This window comes from Canis lupus, chromosome 6 (assembly GCF_048164855.1).
Source record: "Canis lupus baileyi chromosome 6, mCanLup2.hap1, whole genome shotgun sequence".
Taxonomy (NCBI): domain Eukaryota; kingdom Metazoa; phylum Chordata; class Mammalia; order Carnivora; family Canidae; genus Canis; species Canis lupus.
The window spans coordinates 32,083,747-32,108,598 of NC_132843.1; the positions used below are offsets into that span (position 1 = coordinate 32,083,747).

Below are 24,852 nucleotides of genomic sequence, written 5' to 3' on the forward strand. Positions count from 1 at the left end.
GTCAGAGGCCCTAAGAGCAAATCCTGATACAGTCATGTGAAGACATGTCATTTAAATTCTTTGATCAATTTTAGAGTTGAGGAAATATAGACAAGATGCTTAAATAATTTGTTCGAGGTTTTATGAATTGTAAAAAAGTGGTAGCATCAGATGGCACAGTGCCTATAAGATAGAGTTTAGGCTCCTTAACTTTTCCTATGAGGACTTTTATAGCCTAGATTACCAGTCTCCTAACTTTTCTCTCCACTCTCATCTTTCCTTCCTCCTTTCTCTACCTGCTGTCTGCATTCCTACCACTAAGATCCTATCATAGATTATGTTCTCCTTTATTGAAACGCCATCTACATATGAGGTTGCCTCTTTCTGGAATATTCCTCCCCCCAAATCTTCACCTGAACAACTTTTACTCCTACCTCAATTCCCTACATCATCTCCCTCAGGAAACCTTCTTTGAACATCTAGAACCAAGTTCAGTGCTACTGCTATGTGCTTTCCTGGCATCCCATAGTTTTCTCACTAAAGTACATATCCATCTTTTGTTTATTTACTTGTCTAATGCTTTCATAACCTTCAAGTTCTCTGAGGGCTGATATCCAACTCTTTCGTATACCAAAAGGGCTTGGTTATAGTGTTTAGCATATTAGGCATTCACAATTACCCGTTGAATAAAGACTTCAGTTTGTCGTGTGTGTGTGTGTGTGTGTGTGTGTGTGTGTGTGTGTGTGTTTTGGACAGGACTCTGGCTCCTAGGCAGTAATCTGAGCAATCAGTACATATTACAACGTACATGTGACAGCATCCATATAATATGGCATTAGGCATATTATGTCAATAAGTGCTTTAGACAGGAGGGAAGTGTGTAGACTCATAATTGTGAGAAGCAAAAATAGTACCTTGTTTGTCTAAGATTCCTTAATATTTAGTCTTACTTCTGTTTGTCAAATTTGAGCATATTCCCACCAGTCACCCTTACAGTAACATTTACAGAACAGAGAACAAATGGCTCCTAGGTCCTACTTTTACTCTGACTGTCCCCATGATGGCCCTGAGCTAGTTTCCTCCAGCTGAAATGTAAACACAACTAAGCAGTGCTCTTCTCACGGGTACCCCTGCCTCACTGTCCACTAATTAAAGCCTAGTCATACAGAAACTACCTGTCTTTATCCATTTGACAAAGGCAAAATGAAAGAGTCCCTGAGCTATTTTAATTTCTGATTTCTGAATATTCTACACATGAGAGAAAGGGAAGCAAATGCATGTGTTTCCCTCCAGGCACCTTTCTCAAAGGAATAAACTGCCAGCTTTCCCCAACATTATACATGACTGAATGTCAAAGTCCTTCAATGCACTTATTGTCTGGAAACCACCTGGCCTCAACTTGAAGATGGTCATTCTGAGAAACTGTTCTGACACATTAGTAAGGAGAACAAATGACAACATTATATGACTAGGTTTTCTTGAAATGTAAAATTGCATCATAATCGGCTAATTTTTTTTTAATAATCCACATCAAGCAAAGAGTACTGCCAAGCTGACTCTGGGAAAGTAAATTTGCATATCTGGAAAAGAGTGTGCCTAAAGATCATAGATAAATCCACCCCTCGATAACTGGGTCAACATGCTGAGCCAGCAAAATGACAGAGCTCAATATTTTCCTCTTTCCTAATACCCTCTCAGAGCCCCAGACTAGCAAATAGTGAGGGCAGGGCGGGGCAGGAGATTTCCTGGTCATCTTCTGCTTCAACTGCTAATGCCCTTCTCTGGGCTGCCATGGTTTCAAGGTAGCTGTAGCAGTATATGAAATACTGCTTCTTTAATAGGAGTGACCACATGGTGAGACTGGGTCTGATCCTCCCACATGACCTCAAATATCCAGCGTCTCTGCTACTACCATCCTTGTCTACCCACTTTAAGGTAATCATTCATTTTTACAACAAAAAAGGTTCAGATACATTTTCTAAGTTCCATCTGGAACCACAGCTCTTCCCATACCCAAGACCTATTGCCTGGTTCACCAGGCCCCCCTTTCAAGGACAACTTGGCTTCCAGTGAGCTTCTCTTACCTTTAAGTATATCCATATCATGTCTGAGCAGTTACAGATGTGTATTCCTAGAGATTTTGAGGCCCCATGAAAGTCATTAGATATGAATTTTTCACATGGACTTCTTTAAACACAGTGACACATACACAACTTCTTAGACTTTACTTCCTAAATGCTTAAAATGACACATATATCTTATCCCTGTAATTAGAAAAATCATTGAAAAAAACTCTGCGGAAACATGAAAAGTAGAGAACACAGAACATTGGAAAAGATGCTGAGGAAACATCAGAAGCAGAGAACAGAGTTATCTTCTGCCCCAAATCCCTTTATTCTTTGCTCATCATAACTACTTTCATCCCAAGCCTTCCAATGACACTCTCACATGTGGAACTGCCTACATTTAGGACTGACTTCACCAACGTCCATGTCCCTGTACTCTTTTCCTGGTGGACAATCATCTACATCATACATTTCTATTGACTGCTGAGTAAGTGGTCAAGCACCACTGTGAGTGAGACACTTACAGTTTTGTAGAAAAAATACAGTTGACTCAAATGCTGTGGTTTGGGGGACCACCACTTCCTGGAATCAGTAGCCTCTAAATGTTCTTTCTTTGCTACATTCCAAGGACCAAATACTGGAACTGTTGGTAAAATGGCAAGCAAAGGATAGTAAAAGTAGTAGAGTAATCACACCCTGAAGCCACTACAAGCTCACCCCTCTGTGCTGGCACATATCTATTATAGAAATTACCACTATACTTGAGAATAATAAATAATAAATCCCCTAATAAGTAGAAGTGAATGATTGCTACTTTGTGGTTTAGCAAACCCATAAAAGCAATTAAGCCCAAATGGTCAGGAGAAGAGAAAATTGATGGGAAGTGAATATTCAGAATTTATGTTTTTGAAGTTGGGTTGTTGAGCGGAATGTTAAGACAATAAGCAGCTTTTTGATGAGGAATTTGGTAGAAGTTACAACTAACTTGTCAAACCAGCCAAGAGCTTACCTGACGTTTAGCTTTAACCCAGCATGAAGCTATAGATCCCTCTATATGTGACATTTCAAACTGATTTTTTTGTGTTCCTTTCCCCTCCTAGTAAGTAGTAGTACAATCTTACTACTAAACAGAAATGATCAGGACTTATTAATTTGAGGAATACTGAGGTTTTTCTATACAGCAAATATGAACTAGGACTACAAATACTAGGATAATCAATCTGGAATCCACTATTACCGTATAATGTTATTCATTTTATTACATGAAAATGTTACTACTCAAAACAGTAAGTAATATCTATCCTTGAAGTATAAGTTATGTGACTGTTGTGTTAATGTGATATTAGACATATGTTTGAATAAAGAGCAAGGTTATGTAGGGGGGAAGAGCTCATTCCCACGATCATCAGGGTTTGATCCTATCTCCTCTCCAGAGTAAGTCAGTGTCTCTTGGCAATTCATTTAACAATTCTAGGTCTCAGTTCCCTCTTATGAAAAATAAGGTGCTGCAATATTGATCTGTAAGGTTTCTTATACCTGGGAAATTATGATTCCACATTTCTTTCTTTGAGATTTCATATTAATTTTTTTATAAGACAAAGAAGCTCACAATCTAACAAAAAATGGTGAGGATGGCCTTTTAGTTCCAATTTTACAAATAATAAAATTAAAACTCAGTGGATAGCCTTGACTCACCTAGTCAAATAACTAATTTAACACCACGACCATATTTAAAATGGAGATTTCTGGGCTTTTCTGGCATTACTGTGCAGATATACAAAGGCAGATCTACATAATGGGACACTCTTGACAAATAATTTAACTGCTTCAATCATTTGCTTGGTTTTGTTTGCTTTTCCTCTGAAAAATCAAGAGCATAATATCGCTCTGGCTATTTTACCATGTTAATATTAAATTCAAATGAGTTGATATATGGGAAAGAATTTTGAAAGCTATGAAATGTTATTCAAATATATTAACCAGCTACATACTGATGCTGAGAGCACCAACATCATTTTTAACTGAACTGTTTTATTTGACTCTATACATCATCATAACTGGATAATTGGAAATTCTTGCTTCTTTTTTGCTATATAGAAAAAGTAGGCAATACATACATGCTACATATTTTGTATAAGGTTCACTTGAAGTTTTTTTTGTGTGTGTGAAGTGAAAACTCAGATTTATTAATTCATTCAGCATATAATTATTGAGTACCAACTATCTGCCAGAGGCTGTTTAAATAATATAAAGTTAAATAATGCAGACAAGCTCCTGGTGTCACAAAATGTAGAATCCAGTGAGCGACCAAGAAAAAAAATAGTAGACATTGATAAATTCTTTGATTAAAAATAAACAAACAATAACAATGGGATAGTTAAGGCATGATTAGCTGAGATTTAAATTTCAGTAAGAACCTGTTAGGTGAAGTGGATTACATTGTGCTAAATATACATGAATAAGTCACCAGCTGACTAGAGATATCTAAAGAATACTAATGGATTAAAAATTAATTTACCAGAATGATTATGGAAACAGAGAGGTGAGTTCTGTTCCTAATCCTCTTTCACTTAATAACTATACCAATATGCCAACTGATTCACTTTATTGATATACCTATATGGTTTAAAATCCAACAAACAACTAATATAATAAAAGGGAAAAGCAAAATAATAAAGGTCCATACAAAAGAAAAAATACTATCAAAATACTTATGCGAAATAAAAATTATTGGCAATTACTACAGACTTTTATTCTGAGCCTTCTAGCAATGAGGCAAAGGGGAGAAATTCTATGGCATATAAAACTCTCATCTTGAAATTAAAGAAAAATATTTTTGGGACACCTGAGTGGCTCAGTGGTTGAGCATCTGCCTTTAGTTCAGGTCCTGATCCTGGGGTCCTGGAATCGAGTCCTGAATTGGGCTCCCACAGGGATCCTGCTTCTTCCTCTGCCTCTGTCTCTGCTTTTCTCTCTGGTTCTCTCGTGAATCAATAAATAACATCATCTTTTAAAAAATAATAAATAAAAAAATAAAGAAAAATATTTCCTTTCCTCAGCTTTTCCTTCTCAACTCAGAGAACCATTTGAAAAGAACAAAATTTATGTGGAGACCTTGTGCAACATAACAAACAATGCTGTCATAATGGTCTTTTTTTGTTTTTGTTTTTGTTTTTGTTTTTAAGATTTTATTTACATATTCATGAGAGAGACAGAGAGAGAGAGGCAGAGACTTAACCAGAGGGAGAAACAGGCTTCCTCTGGGGATCCTGATGCGGGACTTGTTCCTAGGGCCCCAGGATCACAACCTGAGCCAAAGGCAGACACTCAACCACTGTGCCACCCAAGCGTCCCATGGCATAGTGGTCTTACCAAAAATATGTGTGTTCTACATGTAGCTGTCCCTTTACTAATGAAAGCCAGAGAGATGTGATTTAATTATATCTTTATAAAGCAACTTGAAGAATCCTTATGTGGGGTGTGTGGAGAAGATAAAGTGATTTTTGATGTTCATTTTTCTGTGATAACCTGGTTTAATAAAGGGAAGACAATTTAATGGAGAAATTGATAGAAAACAATGATTCTGCAATTTTTTGACGGCTTAAAGCTGGAAGAGTAGAAAGTATGTTGGATGACAGAATCAGGATCCATTGAAGCTATAATATATGAGCTGAATATAATGAAGTAAAATTTAACAGGTCTAATGTTAATGCCTAATGATCTAATGCCTAATGCTAATGCCTAACATTTAATGTTGGAGCCAATATCCAGCTACACAAATCTAGGAATAGTTAGAGATGTGGTGGAGTAATATGTAATATGAAAAGAGCTTATTACGAATTATTAAAATGCTAACTATGAATCAACAATATAATAAAACATCTCCAAAATCATAAATCAGCAAAGGTTGAGAGTAACATCCATACAGTATTACGGGATAATAATAATCTCACTTTATTCTTTGCTAATCAAACTTCAATTTACATATGTCACATAATTCTGAGCCCTAAATTTAAGAGAGATAAGCTTGAACTTGTTCAAATGATGGATGTTGGAAAGAATTGAATTCATGACTTAGGATATTCGATTAAAGGAATTAGCAAAGTTTAGCTTGGAATAAGGAAGACTGAGTATATTATAGTATGAAGATTGGTTTGCTTCAAAGAGCTGACAAAGGTTCATTTATTCTGTTTGACCACATGAAGCCTGATGGGTAGAAGATAAAAAGAAGCTGATGTTAGCTCTATATAAGGAAACTTGTCAAAGATACAGTTATCAAATGGGCTGACTTTTGAGGCAGGGGTTCTCTTTCTCTAAAGGTCATTTGAGTAAATGGTGGAGAGGGATTGAGGACTGAGAAGTGGTTGGTCTACAAAATCATTAACATCCAAACTTATCCTGGTTATTTTTTATTTTTTCTACCAAACATAGATGGTCATGCTTTTTTTTTTTTTTTTTTAAAGAAAAAGCAAACTTTGCAGGATGAAAGTGAAACCTCAGGAATCTCCAAGTTGAATTTGAAGATATTTTATCAGGAACTTATATGTCTATGACTTCCCAAAGGGGAGGTGATTTTAATTTCTGCAACTAACCCTTGGTATTTTATTCTAAAAGTCAGGATAGGTATGCATCAAAGTGGCTGATTAATGTCATTTATTTATTTATTTATTTATTTATTTATTTATTTATTTTTTAATGTCCTTCTTTAAACAAAACATTTCCTAAAATCATGTGGGTTTGCTCCTGCTAAAATATGCCAAAGTGAGTAAATAAGAATTATCCCTGTAGCATCCTTTTTTGGATAATGAACATTTCACTTACTACCCCTGCTTCAATCACCTGGAGATACTGTTCTTTCATTTCTCTCCCAGCAAGCCTGGCTTTCTGTAGGACAACTGTTGGGTAGTACAACAGCTGATCTCAGCTCTCAGAGGGTTCATGCTGAGCAGCTGGTTGGATTTTGCTTTAAACTTGTTTGCACAGAGCTGCTGTGTACAGCTGTTTACCCCATCAAGTTTATCTCCCAAACACAGCACAATATAATTTATTTTTATAGGGAATTCTTCATAATAGGGGATCGCAAATGGCTTCTTAGGGAGAGTCAATCATAGAATAAAGAGGAACAGAAGGATTGAAGGGGAATTGTAAAGTGAGAAAGTGACACATGAGAGGCGAATATTCCAGGGAAAGTGAGAATTCCAGCAGGCAAGAGGAAAGACTGCTGGGGTGGAGGTGGGGGGTGGGAATGGGAAAGGTGATGAATGATGGTGGGATAGAGTGAGTCAAAGTGGCAGGGACCCAGGCATCAAAGGAGGGAAGGTAATGAGAAGCACCTGTGAAAAATTCTCACGCTGTATATTTACTGGTTTATCTTAGGGCTGCACTGACAAACACCAAGTGAACAATAGAGCCAAGTTTTTAGGTAATTGACAATGTTTGGTTTACCAAATGTATTTTATCATGTAAGTCAGGGAACACTGACTTAAGGATCATCTAGAATAGTTTGTTAAAAACACATTGGTGGTTGTCAGAAGTGGGGGGGGGGTGGGCAAAATGGATGAAGGGGTCAAAGAGTTAACCCCTCTTTGTTAAAACTTCCACTTAAAAAGAAATAAGTCATGGGATATAATGTGTAACATGATAACTATGGTTAATAATACTATATTATATATTTGAAAGCTGCTAAGAGAGTAGATTTTAGAAGTTCTCACTCTAAGAAAAAAATTATAACCATAGGTGGTAATGGATGTTAACTAGACTTATTATGGTGATTATTTTTAAATACACGCAAGTTTAAATCATTATGCTGTAGAGGAGTCCCCCCTTATCTATGGGGGATATGCTTCAACATCTCCAATGGTAGCCTGTGATTGGCATAGAGTTCAGATAGTATCAAACTCTATATATAACAAGTTTTTTCATATATATATATATATATATATATATATATCCATAATAAAGTTTAATTTATAAATTAGGCATAATAAGAGATTAACAATAAGTAATAACACAACAATTATAACAATACCCTATAATAAACGTTACATGAATGTGGTCTTTTTTTTCTGTCTCTCAGATTATGTCATTGTACTGTACTTACCCTTCTTTTTGTGATAATGTGAGATAAAATGCCTAAAATTTGATGAGATGAAGTTAGGTGAATGACACTGGCATTGTGACATAGCTGGCCTTCTAACAATACAGCAGAAGGAGGATCATCTGCTTCCAGACCATAATTGGCCATGAGTAACTGCAACCACAGAAAGTGAAAACCTGGATAAGAGAGGGCCAGTTGTACAACTGAAACTAATGGTTAGTTCACAAGCTCCTTGGGAGCTTCCTGGTGTAATCTGAAACTGGCCCCAGTTTTTGCAGAATAAGGAGAGACTGAAGAAACAGGTAGGCCACTCCAGATTGGAGGTGGCAGTTTTAACAAGCAAGAGAACTTACATATAAGGCTTGTCTTGCATGGCCAAAAGATGAGTACACTTCAAATCTGCCTCCGAAATCTCAAACTTTATGTAGAGGCCTTGACTGGGTTCAATCACATATACCATCCAGATGGTCTCAATGCCACATCACTATCTCAAGGCTATGTCCATAGAGCAACTTCTGGGAGTGGATAAGGCAGTGGAATGCACATTCCCGGGTAGGGGAAAGGGTTGGGAGCCTGTGACTGCTGGGGTCCAGCTCACGGGTCAACTAGTGGTTACATGCTCTTGAAGACTTCTTCCAGCACATTAATATTATATGTCAGTTAGATCTCAACAATACTAACCAAAGACACTGGCTCTGGTCCCAAATCTACTGTAGTGGAACTTAGGGGAGACTATAAAACTTTATTTTGAACACTCTGTGATTCTTATGAGCAGTCCAATTTAGTGAAACGATGATTGAGGAACACAATTGGTTGCAAGTAATGGAATAGCCAGCTGACAAAAGCTCAAGCCTGAAGGTATTTATTTATTTAATTACTTGTTTTTACCCCAGGTCTGGAAGTAGTTGGCCACTGACATTAACCCTATAGCTTAGAGATATCATTAAGAGACCGAGGTACATGTAATCTTCCCACTCCTGCATCCTTAGCTAATGACTACTGGCCTCATACTTTGAATCAGAAGCTATCACAAAACGGCCACCTCAATCCAGATCTGGAGTCCTCATTCAAGGCAGAAAAGAGGACAGAGAAAGGAATAGAGTTTACTCCCTTTTCTCAGAAAAGCTACTTTCCCCAAAAACTTCTTCAGTAGTTTCATTTAGGTCCCATTGGAAAATACAGTGTGAATGGACCACTACTAAATTAAAATGAAGCCAGGAAAACAAATATTAAACTCTCTCTAGTAAAGACAAGCAAAGGAGAAGAAAATTGGGAATAATGTTGAGTCAGGCAAACTATAGTGAGTCTACGACATTGATTTAGATCAATTTTAGAATTTTATGGATGAAGAATCTGGGGCTTTCGAGATGATGTGATTTGTTTGCAGCACGAAAAGGATTACAGTAACACTCTGTTGGCTTCGACTCAGTGAATTATCCTCTGAGCTACCTTGACACCACACCTGTTCTATAAAGGTTTTCAATAGTATCCTGCGAAATATGAGTTTTTCTGTTTCCTACTCCAATTCCAAGTCACAAGATTGTAAACACATTGTACCTTATTGATAACAGGGATTCCTGAATCCAATGCCAGGTTAATTAAATCACAAGACTGGAGTCAGATCTAGATTTTTTTTTTTAAGATTTTATTTATTTATTCATGAGAGACACAGAGAGAAAGAGAGGCAGAGACACAGGCAGAGGGAGAAGCAGGCACCATGCAGGGAGCCCAATGTGGGACTCGAGCCGGGTCTCCAGGATCAGGCCCTAGGCTGAAGGCAATGCTAAACCACTGAGCCACCCGGGTTACCCCAGATCTAGATATTTTTAACACATGATTATGAATTTTTCAAACTTTTGGATAAGCTGGCTCTGTGAGATTTCACACAGAAAAGGCAGAACCAATCAACAATCTTTATTTTGCATCTATTATTGACCTCAGGAAAATGATCTTCACACTTAAAAGGATAGGATAGACTTGATTAAGAGAAAATCAAAACTTTGGAAGTGAGTTATGGATGGTTGCTTTAAATAATTTCAGAGTTCTAAGAACAAATGAATTACTTAATAGGAAAAAAAGGAATCTGTAAAATGTCGAGGTTAGTAATTTTGGGAAAAGAATCACAGACAATTAATAAGGTGGTGAAAAAGCAGAAATGGGACAATATTCCATAAATAAAATTTTCCCAGAGATCAGTATTTAATATTCTTCCTACTTAGAGTTCTAAAAAATATTGACCTGGAACTCTAAGGTAGATTATTAAAAGACAATGTAAAAAGATTTCAAAAAAAGAAAAAGTGATGATTAAGGTACCACTCAAATTCCCTATGAAGATATTACATTTTTCAACAAGCCATCTGTGATAGGATCTATGACATGCTTAGAGAAGCTAAGAGAGAAATTAAGCTAAAAGTAAGGCATGGAAGAGCATGACAAAGAAAAACATATTTGTAGTTTTTTGTTTTCTGTTTTAAGATGACCCCAAGAACTAAATGTTCATATTTCAAGGTATTTGAACTTTTAAAAAAAGTCATCTTATTTTCTGCCTGTACATAATTTAAAATCAAAGCTAAATTTCTCTTTGAATCTTATTTTTATGCCGACTATCATTTCTCATTTCTAAATTGTTTAACTACAATTTTTAAAGTAGTACTTATGGAAATCTTTTTTCTTCTAATACATCTCATATTATAAAGAGAGACTTCAGAATAATTATAAAGCATTGGCAATGAGTGGGGCAGGTGTGCCATAAAATTGGGCACAGTTGTGTCATCTTTATGATATTTTAAACGATTTTTCATTGACTTCATCTTAAAATATGCTATTCTTGTTTGGAGAGCAAATGCTATTTAAAAGCATTCATTGCCTTGTTTTCAAGAATGTTTCCTTAATAATATCTGTTCTGATAGGTTATAGGGAATTAAATTATAAGTCTTTACTCTGACATGATTGTGTTTTATAAATAAGAAAAATTCTGGTGGTGCCTGGGTGGCTCCGTTAGGTGTCGAACTCTTGATTTCAGCTCAGGTCAGTCTTAGGGTCATGAGATCGAGCCCCACATCTGGCTCTGCACTCAGCACATTGTCTGCTTGTCTTTCTCCCTCTGTTTCTTCCCTCCACCCTGCTCACTTTCTCTAAAATGAGTAAATAAAATCTTTAAAACTATACAAGAAAAATTCTGAAATGTATATAGTTAGAAAAAAAGCTAATTTTAAATACCACTTGGTTTTTGTTTTAATACAAATTTACCACATATGATAGGTATATACATATTTTTATTCTTTCTTCTGTGGGTGCACATAGGTGTATGCGCAGGTATGCATAGGAGAGCAAGAAAGTCTTAAAAAGACATATGGATAATACTCGGATAACATGCAGCTTCTTCACTCAATTCAGTGGGGCTATATTTAAAACAATTAGGTAACTATTACATTAATTAAGTGAATGATATATTAACTACTTTGTTTTATTTTATTTTTACTCTCTTTAATGGGAAGCAGTGATTTTCATATTTTTTAATGTATTGCATGAAAACTTAGGCAGGATTAGATCGATTTTGATCAAGCATGTTAACTTTAATTCAGGATTCCACTAATAGGAAGATATATATTCATGATTTTTAAAATACTTAGAATATACAGAACTACAATATGAAAACATAACTTAGTATGAACTCACCATCCAAAGTCTAACTTTGCTAGTGTCTTCATGTTTGTTCTTCTACTTTTTCTGCAGTGAACATAAAACTAACTTCATACCATTAGTAGTGTTTTGTCATCTGCTTATGTCTTTCTTATTTTTATTTTAAAAATAATTTTAGGAGAGATGGGATTTCAGGGACCCCAAAGTGCTAGGGTCTAGCAGAAATATCGGATAAGGACCTCTGGGTGTCAATCCTATTTTCATTCCTTTGATTGCAAGTGGTCTTGCTGGTGCTGACCTCAGATCAAGACCAGGAGGGCCCAATATTGGAAACACCACCCTAAACAGAAGGTATAGAGTTTAAGTCTAAACTCTTCTGGAATGGTACAGAAACAAGGGTATACAAAGTCAGTGGCAAAGCAAGAATTTAGCTCCTTGATCATTCAGCATTAGGACCCTTCCTGGGTGGAGAATGTTTGGCACTGGCTTTCCTTGAAGAGAGCCCAGAGCAAGGGATAAGTTGCACTAAGGCAGGGTATGCTAGTTCCTTGTCTGTGCTATCACCTCATTCTCCTTCAGTTCTGCCTCCTGGGTAATAGAGGACATCCTTAGAGCAGGTATCATCTCTTTCCTCAGTTCTGCAACCCATATGTAATGCTGCACGGTGTACCGAACATGGTTTCGTGAGAATGTAGTTACATGTTTGCCTTGTTGTAGAGATGCATGCTATTGATAGACATTCTGGTAATTTTCAGGGTTTTTTTATTACAAATAATTAATTGTATGTGAAACTTTCTTGTACATATATTTATGTATCTGCAGGGTAAATTCCTAAAGCAGAGTTGCTTATATGTTTGCAACCCATTTTAAATTTTCGAATGAGGTATGCTCGTTTTAAATTTTGATAGAGACCCTATATTTGATTTGCACACCATCATGAAATAACACAGGTTGCAAGACATTTAAAAGAAGACTGAGAAGACTCAGAGAGTGAACTATTTAAGTGGTACACAGTTAACCAATTCACAATTAATAAAAATTATAAACAAGCTGAAATCTTCCACATTATTATTACCTATTCACCATTAAAGTTCACCATTTATTTGCATTTTAAGTGCATGTATGACACATCTCTAAGCCCAATTAATCAGCTGGCATCTTTGGTTAATGTTGATTTTAGTTAAAATGTGAAATTCCCTCATAATAGCACAAAGCCAGACAAATAGAGAAACATGTTTAGCACCATGCAAATTAATGAAAGGTCATAGGCAAGACCCACAAAATAATTAAACCAGGTTAAAGGAGCCATGATTTGGGAGACTAAGAATTTTAATTAAAACTGTTATTGAGTTCAAATGAGGGGGTTCTGTCTGTAATTAGTGAGTAATATCTTTCTGCATTAATCAACATCACCAAAAACTGCCTAAATTAACACTTTGCTTTTCCTATATTGCTTCAAGTTTGCGGGGTTAGTGGGGAGTAAGTTATATAAAAAAGTAATTAAGATTAGAAGGACACTTTTAAAAATCTTGCTTTTCTACTTGATTTAATCTTGTGTACCATACTTGACAGTGGTGAATTAACACATATTTATTGAATACTGGCTACAAAAGAGTCATGGTTGGAACTACAAAGAAGGTTTAGCTGCCACTTACAAAGGACGTATGATGTGATAGGCACTGAATTAGGCATTTTATAAACATTGTCTCCCCCCCCACACACACAGGAATCTTTTTATAGTTGAACCAACCTTTTTTTCAGAAGAAACGAATGATTTACCCAAGGACTTAGCAATAAATTACAGTGGAGATCCTGAAAATTAGATTGGAGAATATGGCTTAGATGTGCAGTCCTAATGGACCCTACCATGGAGACACTGATCTGCCCTACTCAGTCACTGTCAGGGGTGGACAACCACCGTCCTTCGTGCCTACCTCATGCCTGACAGCAGACCAGAGCACACCCTCTGACAGCAAGTGGATGTGAGAGCAGGAGAGAACCCTCTGAGGTAACTGTTCACCAGACAAGTAAGGGACTCATTCCTTGGGGAACACTGAATGATAGGTAGGGGGAGAGGGCAAGAAAGTTGCTGTTACATGTCCTTTGAAAACTGGAAACCAAGAATGTAGAAGTACATCACTAACAGATTTTGGATTCAAACTAGGGTACTGTTCCCTGTCCATAGGACCACAATCTCCTCCAAAGGGAAAGAGACATGCATACAGATCTCATTCCAGATCTTTCTGTTACATAATGCACCTCACTTTTGGCCTTGGCTTAGTCTCCAGCCTGGGAGCCCAATTTTACAACTAGTGGGTCTGATGCTGAGGTGTTTGGGGCATGAAAAAAAAAAAAGAGCTCTGGAGGATTACACGGGGCTAGAGTTTTAGGATTCTCTTACTGACAAATTATTCTTGAAGGTTTTTTTCCCAGAAGCAACATGGTGCTTCACTTCACATATTGAAACAGTTCACAGGAACTGAAAACAATAAGCTTTTCCCATTCCTTTCGTCCTCTCACCCTCCTTTCCTCCCTTCCTTCCATTTATCCAACAAATATTCACTAAATGTCTGCTATTTGCTGAGGCCGAAACATTTAATATTGCTTAACACTGAGGCTCATCTTTTATGAAGGCCTGTATAATTTCTCATGAATCCTAATATTTCTCTTCTCCACAACAATCTCACCTTTGTTATTTCATCAAAACGTTGGTTTCTTTAAGCAGCTGTTAAATTGTTTGAAACCCTATAAAAAGGATTGTAAAAGTGGATTAACATCAGCCCATTTCCCCCTGTTGAAGATCTGTATTAATGCTTCATATGAGTAAAACGAAACTCTAACCTCAGATATATTCCAATTATTTTGTTATTTGGGGAAATTTTGCTGTTTTGCTTTTGTTTTGCCAATGATGAGGCTATGTTGCATTTAGAAAAACAATTTTTGGGACAGATTTTTGAAAAAAAATATATATACACATATATACATATTAAAATTTAAAAATTGAGGCATCTTATTTTTTGCTGGCACTATCTCTCTGCTTCATTAAGGCTATATTTCTTCATCCTTGCCCAGGAAAACTGCTCCTATCTCCAAAGGCAAGTTTGAAATTCTATTAAACTTAAATTGCTCAGTTACTGCAGGATTCAGACATGCATGCATGTGTGCTTGTACCACACCCCCCACCTTCCACACTGCCCCCACACATGTATTTTGGAAAAAAAAGTGAGAGCCAAGTGGTAAAAAGGCATAATACATAAAAGAGAAAATGAAATTTAAAAAGAAGAGGAGATAACAACCTGAGAAAAGGAGCACCAGAGAACAAGGGTGTGTTAATGCACAGTCAGCTTTTGAATTGAGAAGTCTGAAAGAGCAAATAGCTTCTGAAGCAAATACGCATGACACGACTATAGATTTCTGGATAATTAGGCATGAGAAATGGTAAGTGATATATTCACCTACTGCATTTATGTTCTTTTTAAGGTAACCAGGAGTTTTTCTTTTTTTTTTTTTTTTTCTTTTTTCAGAAGATGGTTTGAGGCATGGGTGAGGATAAAACTGAAAAGAGTGATACAGATTCTTCTAAAATAGTTTTTGGCCAAAAAATAAAAATAAAAAAAGATTTTGGACAAAAACAGGTCGATTAATTTGACTGCTGAAGTGGCCTCCTAAGTTTCACTGAGTACCCAACATAAGGTACAGATTTCTTAAAGGACTCAAGTTACTTCTTTGATTTTTGAGTTTCAGGAACATATATCAATAGCAAGTACAGAAGTACAGAAATATTTATTCTTACATTTCTTTTTTTTTTAAGATTTTATTTATTTATTCATGAGAGACACAAGTAAGACACAAGCAAGTACAGAAGGAATGGCTGAGAGGATTGGCTTTGCTGTCAAAGATTGGCTGATGTTAGAGTTGGAAGGCTCATTGGTTTCTAGTATGCAGACTCTCACTGCCTGCCATATGACTTCTTCATACACAGGAGCGTAAGATAGGGAGTCCTGCCCCCTTTGTGAACTGGTCATCGGTCTATCATGTTTTTTCCCCCCATTGGTGCCCTGAAAATATTTATTTCAGGCAACTGCCCCTATTTTAGCTAATCTTCTCTATAAACACTCTGTGACACACTACAAAGTAACTACAATAAATCAATCATGCTTTTACAAAATATCTATTAGTATTAATTGGCTAGTTCCATCCTTGAAGCAGCTTCAACATTCTAAACGTGTTAGGAGCTCTAGTGAACAAATGAGAACATAAAATCTAGTCTTCAGCAATTTCCGGATTAATCTCTTATTAGAGAAACCAGAGTAGATACAAGACCTAGACAAAAGTGAATGCTATGTAGTGGTGAAGAATTTTGGATAAGCAACTGGAATAGTCAAAGTCTGGAATCCTTAGTGTTTCCAAAAAACGTCATCTGGGCATTTTCCTGGGAGGCTCTAATGGTACCCATCCAAAGATCTGCTCTACATGCTTTTGTTCAGAGACAGTAAACTGTAAGTGAAAGTATGTATTATTGATACTCACAGGAGGAAAACTAGCCATTGCTATCTGCTGTCCACTTCTCTTCTCCTGCCCACCAAGTCCGAGCTGGATTCGTCCACTGTTCAAGCCTCCTAGGGACATTTTCTGAAGTATTCCATGCTGTTCTGTCCCTTTCATGGTTCTATGACCTCTCTGCATGGCCGAGATTTTTCCTTATTATAGGGCAGTGAATAGCTCCCAGGGTAGAGTGTTGTCTCTTTTGTCCCCTCCTTTCATTCACATATGGGCATATTCCTTCATTCACTCCCCCAGTGAGCACCCATTAAGAACCTTCTATAAGCAGGTACTAGATTCTTGGGATACACCAGGGAACAAAAGAGATAAAGAGCTGAACCTTTGAGGAGTTTAAGTTCTAGCAAAGGGAAACAGACTGCTAATAATAAACATACTAAAAGATCTATGTAGCATGGAGAATTGAACCATTTAATGGAAAACAAATGGGAGGGGAGTGAGCAGAAGGAAGGAGGAGCAACAGGTTGCATATTAAACAGGGTTGTCAGTAGAGGCCTAATTGAACATCTAAGATCTGAGAAAAAAAGAAGCATTAAGAGGCCAGGAGGGTTGAAGCAGGATGAGCAAGGAAGAGCATCAAGACAAATGAGGTCAGAGAGGGAAGAGAGGAGACACATGATGTAGATGTAGGATTTTATAGCTCTTTGTAAGGACTTTGAATTTTATTTTCAGAATTTGCTTAATCTATAAATCCATATTATGAAATAAAGCTTTGAAAAAAAATCATACTAATTTGCAGACTAATTTTGTTTGTTTATACTAAAAACATATGACATTTTTTTCCCTTCTGATTTGTGACATGAACTGATTTCAAAAACCTATTCTCTATACCTGAATTAAAATAAAAATTTTATCTTTTGAATTTAGGGGAAAAAATAACCTTAGAACTATCCTCAAAAATATTTATTCTTAAAAAAATATTTATTCTTACATTTCTTTTTTTTTTAAGATTTTATTTATTTATTCATGAGAGACACACAGAGAGAGAGCCAGAGACACAGGCAGAGGGAGAAGCAGGCTCCATGCAGGGAGCCCCACGTGGGACTCGATCCCAGGATTCCAGGATCATCCCCTGGGCCAAAGGCAGGCACAGAACTGCTGAGCCACCCAGGCATCCCCTATTCTTGTATTTCTTCAACAACATCCAAGAGAAGGACTGATTGTACTAAATTTATGCCTGACCCCGTCACTCTCTACCTTAAATTCTAACTAGGGTTGTAATGGCTGATGAATGGCTCCACAGCTCAAGTAAAGACAATGGGTAAAAGTTATAAGACCAATAGTCACAGTTAAACACTGGACAAGGCATCTCAAGAGGTCTAAATATGGAATACAAAGCAGGAATCTCCTCAGTAGTGAATATATTTAAACAGAAGCATGGTGACCCTCTAACAAAAATTTAGAAGGACAATTCCTATCTTGCCAAATGGATGGCGAAGACTACTTCTTAAGAATTCTAGAATTTCAACAGACTTTTCTTGAATATTATTATGAATCGATATTTCTAAGAACATTCTATATAGATTATCTCATATAATCCATACTACTCTCAAATCTTTTAGTCTGGTAAAATCCAGACTACTGTGCCTACTTTATAGGAGAGGCAAATGTTAGTGTCCAATTTTATAAAACTAGTGAATTAAAGGGGCAGTATATAAATTCATATTGGTTTTATTCTAAATCCTCTGTATTTTTGTTGTTGTTGTTATTCCTTCCATACCAGCTCTTAGAAACCAGAATCTGAAAATAGTCTACAATCTAACCTTTATCTGATTAGTACTTTACTTATTTCCAGAATCCATTCTGCTCAGTAGTCATATATTAAGTTCCTCACATGCTCAAGACATTGTTCTAGTGCTTTGAGACACAAGTGGAAGACAGACATGGAAGATAATCATTACAAGTAGATGATTAGAGAAGAAGAATTACCCCTTGGGTACTTTGATTTTCATCTTAATTCAATTTCCTAAGTACACTCTCTTTCTTCTTTCTTTCTTTCTTTCTTTTTCTTTCTTTCTCTTTTTAACTTCAGTGTCTTTTTTTTATGCTGCCTATAAGACTATCATCTAATTATACAATGGATAAATACCTCAACAGCTTTATTACTCAGCTGTAAATAGAAACACTACTGAACCTACCCTTAATGAAGGCAAACACACAACTAGGACATTTACTCACTTATGTAACTAAAAGAACAGAATTTGAATTAGTCTCTGGGTCACTGGGCCTACCAATTGATATGATGTCATTTCCTGCCTCATGTTCCCTTTCCCACTCTCTCTGATTCACTCCTTTACCCATCTCTCTGCCTGACTTATCTCTACCTCATTTAATTATCTCTTATTGTTAGAAAATATTTCTTAGGCAGCAGAGTCCAGGCCTGCAAGTAGTTAGGGTTCAACTCCTTGACCTGTAAGATAAGGCCTCTTACCGTCCAGTTCTAAATTTTAAAAATTTCCCAAAAGAGGACACTAAGAAGGCCAGCTTGACCTAGTCAGTAGGGTACTATGAATGGTTCAGTGTGGTCATAGAACAAACATGGGTCACAGGATAAACATGAATGCAAGGGCCATGGGATAGGAAATCCCACCAGAATCATACAATTAAGCTTGTAGAGAAACAGTTCCTCCAAGGCAAAGGGGGTTTGGTAGAGGAGCCCAACAATTAAGCAACACATATCCATTACAAGTCTCATATGAGATGCTATCATCTTCATAGTGTCTCCTGAGCCACACCACATGTATGATTTTTGCCCTTCTAAAATCCCTGACATATTGGCCATCTAGAGTTTCAAATTGTCGTGTACAGCTATGTTTGTCCCATAAGTGATACAGATCTTTCACATGAAGTTCTGGGCCAGACTCATCATTTAATTCCCTGAAACTTGTGAAAGAATATTCCTCCTAAAAGGAGAGCCTACCAAGCACATTTTAATGGGAAATAGAGAAAGGAGCTTGTGCTGGGGAAGAAGGACATTAACTCTTTTATTGACCCACAAATTCATTTATTCAAAAATGTTCATTGAAAGGCTACCATTTACCTGGCATTATGCTAGAAGCCGATGAAATAACAATGACAAAACCCAGGTGTTGTCCCTCTTCTCCTAGAGCACACATACCAGTGGAACTAGATTTTTAGAAAACAAGCAAATAAGCACAGAGTGATGAAGTGTCTTTGGAATTAAGAAAAAAGATTCCTAGGGTGCTATGTGGGGAGTGACTAAGTCATCTAACTTGGATTGTGGGATGAAGGAAAACTCATTTGGGGAAGTGAAATTTGAGCCAAACCCCAAAAGCTGAGTAGTAAACATGTAGGTGAAAAATAGGAACAAAATGGCCTAGATGAAGAAACACCATTTGTGAAAGCTTATAGCCTTTCAGCATTTTAAAGAAACTGCAAGAGAGCCCATGTGGTTGGTGTTCTTGGGAGTACAGAAGCACACTACATTTCACCATTTCTTTGCTCTTCCATGCAATGAGTTTTTCCAATCTTTCCCTGGCTCTCACAGGAGGGATCTCGACAGCCAGGTCACCTGAGAGGTCCCTGTGGAATGCAGGACAGCGATATTGAGACTGACTGGGGCACCAAGGCTATATATTTGCCAACTTCACTCTATTGCCAATGGCAAAATGACAAGTTCTGGAAACAGCACCAAGGAGACTTCATTTGACAATCTAGACATCTAGTTCATCCCCTTTAGAACTGGGACAAATCACTAACCATGTTTGAATTTTCTGTTCTTGTCTGTAAATTGGGGATGCTTCCTTACAAAGTTGTTTTCAAGCTTTACATAATGTAATGCATGTGACTTTAAAAGATCAAAAACAGTATGCCAAGGGAAATATATGAGACTCAGGACTGGTTTTCGTATATTTAGCATTCAGGTTAAACCCCTGCACATTGCTTGCCCTCACAACAGCCCCACTGATACTCCAGATCTGGAACTGAAGCATAAGCTCTGTGTGTGTGCGCGCGTGCATGTGTGATCTCGTGTTTTGGCTTGTGTGGTGTGGGTGGGACGAATGCATTTGTTTGTGATGTGTATATGGCATGAATATGTGGTGTCTATGGATGCATACGCCTGCATGCATGTATGTATGCCTGTGTGTGTGGCACAAGAAAGTGTAATGTAGGGAGATACATATAGGCTGAAGTCAGGGATCCATTTTCTGGAAGTACCCAACTTCATCCCAATTCCTAGGGGTGTCCTAGAAATGGCACATTACTAAACCCAGAGATTGCCAGCTTCAAAGTAAGCCTTTGCTTTCTAACAGTTTGATAGGAGTCAAACCAGAACCCTCTGGGAAGTAACAGAGGTTGTGCTGCCCAGGCTTAGGGTTGCCACCCACCCTCTTAAAACACTGCAGGTGCCTAAAAGGCTATACCAGGAAAGAGAGGCCATAGGCAGGTATATGGTCTCAAACCTCCACTGTAGCAAGACCTCTTTAGGCCAACCTTGGGCCAACAGAAGCTGGAGAGAGGAGACTAGGTTTATGAAATCAGCTATTATGATGCCAGTCAGAAGAGAAGCAAGTATATTCTTCAGGTTTTCTAATTAATCCCCCTTTACTCAACTGTGTAGGAATCAGCAAACATTTGTAACCTAGGATTCCTACAATCCCTAGATTAGGGGACAGCAAACTGGAAAACTATGCAAGACCTAGAACCATGTGCAGTATTTCTCTGATTGCCTGTCTACAGGGCTGGCATGGAGGAAGAGGGTGTTCCAGGAGCAAGAGTGTCAGGCATGACTTCACACAGTCTCTGCACATACATTGTATTGACTATACCTCCAGAACACACTAGAAGAGATTTTTAAATCTAAAGCATTGTCCTCAAGTTCTATTCACTATACACTAGAGCACAAGTCCATCTTTGTAGGAAAAAGGAGAAAAAAAGGTATAGTTCTTCCTAACAGGAAATTCACAGTGTAATGGAGAGACAAAGAGTGCCAGCTATATGGAAAAATGATCCTGGATTAAGTTCTCAAATTTGAAGTACAGAGAGGAAATCCATTAAGAACATCTTTATGAATGGGGCTTGAGCTTGGCCCTACAAATAGATGGATTTTTTTAGCCACACTGGCTGACAGTGGGAGAGAAGGCAGAGAGAGATCACTTGGATAGGACAGATTCTGTACTTAGGAAAATATGATTTTTTGAAACAAGGTGTTTTTCTTTTAGGTTCCCTAGTTAACTCTGAGGCTTCCAAGGGCCTACAATAATGATACTTGGAAACTAAAATGGTAAATACAGACCCAGAATCTAAAAAGAAAATTAAAGCATCAAAATCATAAGTATTTCATTACATCTATAAAACATAGAATCACTTTCACTCATCAGCTCTATCTCAACATACAAATGTGATGTTTGATGTAATGTTTGGTATGATGAATGGTGAGACACCCAAAAGAAAGAGTGGCCAGGAACAAGAAGGTCTCAAACAGGCCCTGCTTTAAAGGATAGACTCCAAGGGGTACCCTTGGAGAAAATGTTACTTTTCTAGACATTGTTCTCTTTATCTGAAAAAATAATAAATGGGTTTTCTAAATTGGGCTCTCCAGAGGCTTGGGCATCATCAAACCACAAAGGAACCATCCAAATTTTACAAATTCACAGAGAGATAATTTAATTCAAGTCTTGGAGTAAAGCAGTCAGATTACATAGTATCTGAGGCTTGTAGTGTATTCATTCACTACTATCTTGGAGGGAAACTTATATAGTTTTACCTGAATGTACATGCAGATCCTGCTAACAACAATCTACAAAACCTAACCAGCTGTACACTGTTGTTTCCGTAAATGTTTTGTTATGAAGATGAGAGTTGCAAACAATGGAAAAAACCTCAGTGATACATTTAGAATTGTGCTGAAGCCAAGATTCGGGGACACAGACATATGTCACTTGTCTGCATTGCCTTCACATGTCTATGTGCTCCCACAGCTATTTAACAACTGTTGTTGCTACAAATTTTGTAGCTCCTTTGACATGTTAAACACTTTTACTTGAATTTGGCAGATAGGTAAACCAAATCTAAGAGGTAAAATTGAGTGTAAGGTCACAGAGCTGGTTTTATTTATTTTTTTTTCTTTTCTTTTTTTTTTTTTCTTTTTTACAGAGCTGGTTTTAAAGGAGGAGCCAGTCTCTTATCTACTAATCCTAGTCATTCCCATGATGTCCTCCTGTCCCAGAGTTCTATGGGGTACTAATTCTTTTTGTTAGTACCATGTGTGTGTGCGTATGTCCTAATAGGCTAGCATATTTGTAAATTTCTAGGAGTGATATGCAGTATATACTATTTCCCAGAGTTATTTAACTAAATATCATTTATTTCTAGCTACTCCAAAGAACACATTTTGAGAAATTTTTCTCCCTCCATGAAATCTCTATTAATCTCAGAAGAAAATAAGCCCCCACCATAGGCCTTACCATACCTGGCATATTTGATTATATTGTTGATAATGATACACAATCATTTCAAATCTGTTTTCTTTTCTCTAAGAAATTTGCAAAACCAAGTAAGAGATGCCTAATGCAGTTTGTTTAAGAAACCCCGATTAGTGGTTCAGACAGATGCTTTCTGGAATAACAACCAGTGAGCTGTGACTGGAACGCTATGAAATGTTCTGCGCATAAAATGAATCCTTATGCATGGAAAGTCAATATCTGTTGTGAGTGGTTATCGTCTGGTGGTTAGTTTGAAGGGCTGGGAATTAGAGTAGCTCATTCCAGCTGAGGCTCTCACTCCTCAACCAAGAAGCAGGCGCCAAGAAGTTTACACAAACCCAAATGTGTTACGTTCTGGCTTTGTCCCAAGTTAGTACAAAAGGCACAGCCCACACCTTTGGAGTACTTGCCATATGCAAAGAGTAAACTTTGCCAAAAGGGAGCAGGATTTCTCTTCAAAGGCAAAAAATGCTTTATAGAATCCCCCAAAAGAGTCTTGATATTTCATTCTGTATAGAGCAGGGAATATGGTAGCCACTCGATCTACTTTATTAGATTGAGTAATGCTGAACTTCTTTTACTGAGACAAAAAAGTTGCTTTATGCCTTTATATGATTTTCCTATATCAATGGTATACATTTTAGACCAGAAGCTCTAAGAAGGCGGTGACCATGGGGTCTTCCTGATATCAAATCAAATACTAGATTCAGTTTATTCAGAAAGAAGCAGCTAGTCCATTTACATGAAATTTTGGAAGTCAACTGGAGCTATTCCAATCACTAGCTTAACTTTTCATCCATGAGTTAGATAAGTGAGGAACTTACATGCTTATAAGGAACCAATTCCACCAAGACTTATTATCTGTTCAAAATAATTCTCCTAAGTTTTATCCATGGAAATGCACTGGTTATTTACTTATCTTTGCAAACCGTTTAGCTGGTTCTTCTCCTTACAATGGTTCTCTGTCTCTCTGTGAATATCTGCTATCTTGGTGATTATTTCTCTCCCCCTTTCTCTCTCTCTTTTTTCCCTTCTCCCATCCCACTTCTCTCCCTCTCCCAATTTTTGGTGATGGTTAATGGCCAATCATTATTGGGCTAATAACATGAGAAACATGCCTAGGAAAGTACAAGAAATTTAAGAGGTAATTTTTTAAAGTAGCCACTGTGTGATTCTCCTGTGGTCCTGTGGCCATACCCTAGTATCCTTAGATTCCATGTTTTCACTGGAGGAAAACCTTAGCTTTCACTGTCATTAAATGCAAGAAGGTGTTCTGTAGTGCTGAACCAGACCTGGATAGAATAATGGGAAATCACAGAACCAGAAAGCAGTTGAGTTTGGAGAAACTTTAGGAGACATTTAATCCAGTACACATTGTGTAACAGTTACAACTATGGGATCTTGAGTGGAGACTATGTTCAAATGTCCTGTTACTTTCTAGCTCTGCTATGCCTTTCAGGAGGACTACAATTTTCTTTGCTTTGGCTTCATCTATTAAATGCAGATAATCATAATATATATTTCAGAAATCCCTGCATTGATTAAATTAGTGTTGCATCTGGCATGTGGCAAATATAAATATTAGCTGCTATTATTATTATCACTTAGTAATAATAATCATTGTTATTAATGGTGGGGGTAGTAGCAGTAGTAGAAATGGTGCTATTTATTATAAGAGGAAACTGAGGTAGACAGAGGTTAAATGGATTTTTTAAAGTCATAAAAATAAGAGGGGACAGAACAGCTTAACTTTAAAAGTCATGACTCATCTCAAATTTGTGTCTAAATGTCATCTCTTGGCATTCTCCAGCTCTGCCATCCATTTCCCACATTCAGGAGCCATGCCTGACTTGTGTATTTTCCACCTCCTAGGCCTAGGATACCACTGTGACATGGCAGGAGGTTCTCACTACATATAAATGAATAGGGTCACACACTTGTCATAGGGTCAAGGCTAAGGGATGAAATGAATCATGAAGTTGCATCCAGAGGACTTAAAATATATTATACTTCAGATTCTGAGGATAGAAAATGATGATGCTTTCTTGGAATTTTCAGAGTT

General features: G+C 37.2%; 1 long non-coding RNA gene across 4 annotated transcripts in view; it reads right to left on the minus strand.

Annotated features, from left to right (window-relative positions):
- The window catches only part of LOC140635183 (uncharacterized), a 96,009-nt gene extending 87,720 nt beyond the window's left edge, over positions 1-8,289 (minus strand). For 3 of the 4 annotated variants that reach the window (XR_012032526.1, XR_012032528.1, XR_012032525.1), the window contains exons 1-3: positions 8,146-8,289; positions 2,570-2,688; positions 2,064-2,243 (exon numbers count right to left, since the gene is read on the minus strand). This is a non-coding gene — a long non-coding RNA (uncharacterized lncRNA). The remainder of the gene's footprint in view (positions 1-2,063; positions 2,244-2,569; positions 2,689-8,145) is intronic. The other variant, XR_012032527.1, reaches the window with a different exon arrangement.
- Positions 8,290-24,852: the final 16,563 nt, after the last annotated feature.